This window comes from Meles meles, chromosome 5, assembly GCF_922984935.1.
Source record: "Meles meles chromosome 5, mMelMel3.1 paternal haplotype, whole genome shotgun sequence".
NCBI lineage: Eukaryota > Metazoa > Chordata > Mammalia > Carnivora > Mustelidae > Meles > Meles meles.
Window position 1 is genome coordinate 97,678,275 of NC_060070.1, and position 4,822 is coordinate 97,683,096.

Sequence of the window (4,822 nt, forward strand, 5' to 3'; positions counted from 1 at the left end):
TGCTGCAATGTCTCTCTAAACTCTTCCTACCACTTCTGATCCAGCTTCTCTGTAGAATACCCTGCTTTTCCCCTTTAATGACTGGTTTTCCACTTCTGCTTACAACTCGAGCCTATCGCCTTCCCTGGGAATGTTCTCACATTTGCGTGCACTTCTGAATCACCTGGAGGGCAGATTGCAACACAGACCGTGGAGCCTCTTTCCCCACAACCCCTGATTCAGTAAGTCTGCGGTAGGGCCTGAGAATTGGCATTTCTAAAAAGTACCCACTGCTCAGTGGTCATGGAGGGAGGAAAGAAGATACAGGCATTTTAAATGCTAGAAACAGGTGGTGTCAGCATAGGACTGGACCTTTCCTATCTCCTATTCCAGCTTCCTTGTTTATAATCTGCTTTCTCATAAGAAATTAAGGTACATCTATAGGTGTGAATGTGGGTATTCAGAAGCACACAAACGTACTCTCATAGATGCATTAATACGTATATACATTTCTTTCATATTTTATATATGCATATGTATAAACTCAGAATTCTGATAAGATAATAAACTAATTCATTGCATATGAAAATTGAAGGTTCAGGGAAAATAAATAACTTTTTAAAAATAATACAATCGGGGGCGCTTGGGTGGCTCAGTGGGTTAAGCCGCTGCCTTCGGCTCAGGTCATGATCTCAGGGTCCTGGGATCGAGTCCCGCGTCGGGCTCTCTGCTCAGCAGGGAGCCTGCTTCCCTCTCTCTCTCTCTGCCTGCCTCTCTGTGTAGTTGTGATTTCTCTCTGTCAAAATAAATAAATAAAATCTTTAAAAAAAAATAATACAATCGGTGTTAGACATCGAGCCAGTATGCTGTCATTTTGATTTCGATCTTGTTTTGCTTACTAAATCATGTATCTTTTCTGTAAAGGAAATTAAATGCTTAAATAATTAAATAAATATTTTCATCAGCCTTTGAATCCTGAGTTTTTTGGGTTTTTTTTGTTTTAATTTTGTTTCAATTTCTTTTGTTTATATATATCTTTCAAGGATTGCCAGGGAAGAAATATGCATGACCTGCTGTGTCCTTCCATTTACAATAAAAGCAGTCATAGACTGAATGGTCAGATTGGTCGTTTGTATAAAGTGCACTTAGACATAGAGAAAATATTGCTTTCTTAGGCCAACAGAGGCCATAAAATCCCAACTACAAAGATAAAGGAAGATCCAACTTTAGGTGTTTATTCCAAGAGAAGTAAACACACTGACCGAGAGAATCATTTTAATAAAAAATCAATACTCCTTGGGAGTGAATATATGCTTAGGTCATCCTGACTACTGGTTACCTGGAAACTTATGCTTGGTTTCAGAGGGAAGAACACCAAGTAATCAGAGTCCACAGAGCTCTTGGGAAAATATGGTCTACTTTCTGCCCCAGGGATGCTCATTATCTTTAGCATTGATTAAATATGATTATTCCTGCCTGGTACATGGCAATAATATTATAGCCTTACTTTATTCTTAATAATAACATGCCTCTAGTTTATCTAAAGTTCAACTATGTGCTGATCATTGTGCTAAAGAGTAGAGATATATAACTTAATCATTGTGAAAGATAGGAATTATCTTATGATGGGAATTCTGGCTGGGAGATGTTACGACTCATCCAAACTCATGCAGGCTCGAAGTGGCCACGTCACGGTCAGAACCAGGTTTTGTCAGATTCTGAAGCCAGTACTGTTACTCATTATGCTAACTGGCCTCTGAAGTGGCTTGAAATTCTTTGGGAGAGATTATCCCTTTAACTCATTGCTTTCTAAATTTTTCACCAACTCCACCCCCACTAGGAAGGGACTGGGTCCTTATGCTGATTTAAGGAACTTCGGTATAAAATACAAACCATCGAATGGTTGGAAGCAGAGTATTCATTTGTTTGGAAATTAGTCAAGAGGCAGTTGCAATAGTCCATGCAAGAGATGATCCAAGTTTAGCCTGGTTTTGAATGCTGGTAATGAAGTAACCATGACCAGAGGTAATAAGGAGGAGAAGTTGTCAGGATTTCATGCCTGCTGAGCTACTGAAAGAGAGATGTCAACAGTAACTCCCAGGGGTCTATGTTGTGAAACCTGTGGCTGGTGGTATTTTTCCACTGAGACAAGAGATACTGAAACAGCACCAGGTATGGAGCAATTGGGAGAAGGAATTGTTTGTTCAGTTTGGGAATGTTGAGTTTTGAGACCTATTAAGTGATGGTCTCAAGTCGAATATTTGAGTCTCAGGGAAACTGTAAGAGGTTTAAATTCAGGAGTCATGGGGATATAAATGGTAACAGAAGCTATGTATTTGGCTGGAACTTCCTTGAGGACATCAACGATTTAAGGTTGAGTGAAGGGGAAGGCTCTGGAAGAGGAGGAGGAGTATAGGAAGGACTATAGGAAGACAGGAGATAGGAGGAAAGACAGGAGATGATGTCATGAAACAGAAAGGAGAAAAATATCAAAACAGGGATGGTCAGTGGTGTCAAATTACACTGAGAGGCCAAGAATCTGTAAGGAATGAAAACCTTACATTGCACTATCAAATATTTTAAATACATGTACTGAAAAGAAGCCAGAAACAAGAATATATGCTGTACAGTTCTGTTTATATGAAGTTCAAAATGAGGCAAAACTCATCTATAGCCTTAGAAATCAGAAAGCACTTACACTTTGGGATAGTAACTAGAAAAGGAATGAAGTGGCTTCTAGTTTCTGGTAATATTCTGATTCATGGCCTGGGTAGGTTATAAAAGTATGTTCACTTTGGGAAATCTCAGCAAGCTATAGGATTATAATTTATGGGGCGCCTGGGTGGCTCAGTGGATTAAGCCGCTGCCTTCGGCTCAGGTCATGATCTCAGGGTCCTGGGATCGAGCCCCGCATTGGGCTCTCTGCTCTGCAGGGAGACTGCTTCCTCCTCTCTCTCTGCCTGCCTCTCTGCCTACTTGTGATCTCTCTCTCTGTCAAATAAATAAATAAAATCTTTAAAAAAAAAGGATTATAATTTATGTACTCTTCTGTATGGGTATTACACGGCAATATGAAATATCCATGAACAGAATACAAGCCTGGAATCTGGGCTGGGGATGGTGGGAAGAATATTCCCTTGACACAAGAACTCCACTTTTTTTTTTAATATTTTATTTATTTATTTGACAGACAGAGACCCAAGTAGGCAGAGAGGCAGGCAGAAACAGAGGGGGAAGCAGGCTCCCCTCTGAGCAGAGAGTCTGATGCGGGACTCGATCCCATGACTCTTAAATCATGATCTGAGCCAAAGGCAGAGGCTTAACCCACTGAGCCACCCAGGCGCCCCAAGAACTCCACTTAAAAATACATCTTCCTGGCGGGGAGGAGTCAAGATGGCGGAGAAGTAGCAGGCTGAGACTACATCAGGTAGCAGGAGATCAGCTCGATAGCTTATCTAAACATTGCAAACACCTACAAATCCAACGGGAGATCGAAGAGAAGAAGAACAGCAACTCTAGAAACAGAAAATCAACCACTTTCTGAAAGGTAGGACTGGCGGAGAAGTGAATCTAAAATAACGGGAAGATAGACCGTGGGGGGAGGGGCCGGCTCCCGGCTAGCGGCGGAGCAACGGAGCACAAAATCAGGACTTTTAAAAGTCTGTTCCACTGAGGGACATTGCTCCAGAGGCTAAACCAGGGTGAAGCCCATGCGGGGTCAGCGTGGCCGCAGGTCCCGCAGGGTCACAGAAGGGTAGGGGGTGTCGGAGTGTCGCAGAGCTCGCAGGTATTAGAACAGAGAAGCCGGCTACAGAGACAGAGCCGAGGACTGAACTCTCAGCTCGGGGTTACCTTGAACTGGTCACAGGCTAGGTGAGCTCGGATTGCGGCTAGAGGCTGGGGATACGGGAGTGATTGGGTGATGTCCTCTGGGGGTGCACTGAGGAGTGGGGCCCCAGGCTCTCGGCTCCTCCGGGCCAGAGACTAGGAGGCCGCCATTTTCATTCCCGTCCTCCGGAACTCTACGGAAAGCGTTCAGGGAACAGAAGCTCCCAAAAGGGAACCCGAGCCAATTACTTAGTCCGGCCATCGGTAAGGGCAAAGACACTTGAGAGTCACTACAACAGGCCCCTCTCCCAGAAGACCAACAAAATATCCAGCCAGGATGAAGTTCATCTATCAAGGAAAGTAGGTTCAGTTCCTAAGACAGCAGCGCAATTCCAGAGGAGGAGAAAGTAAAGCACGGAACTCATGGCTTTCTCCCAATGATTCTTTAGTCTTGCAGCTAATTCAATTTTTTTTCTTTTTTCTTCTTCTGCTAATTTTTTAAAACTTTTACCCTTTTCTTTTTTTAACGTTTTTTGACTAGTTTATCTAAATAGGTATATATTTTTTCTTTCTTTTTTATATTTTTTCTTTGTTTGTTTTATTTTTTAAATTTTATTCTTTTTTTTTTTTTGAACCTCTTTTTATCCCTTTCTCCCCCCCACAATTTGGGGTCTCTTCTGATTTGCTTACAGTGCATTTTTCTGGGGTCTTTGCCACCCTTTTAGTATTTTATTTGATCCTTCATATCCTCTTATCTGGACAAAATGACAAGGCAGAAAAAATCACCACAAACAAAAGAACAAGAGCCAGTACAGAAGGCTAGGGACCTAATCAACACAGATATTGGTAATATGTCAGATCAAGAGTTCAGAATGACGATTCTGAACATTCTAGCCGGGCTCGAAAAAGGTATGTAAGATATTAGAGAAAACCTCTCTGGAGATATTAAAGCCCTTTCTGGAGAAATTAAAGAACTAAAATCTAACCAAGTTGAAATCAAAAAAGCTATTAATGA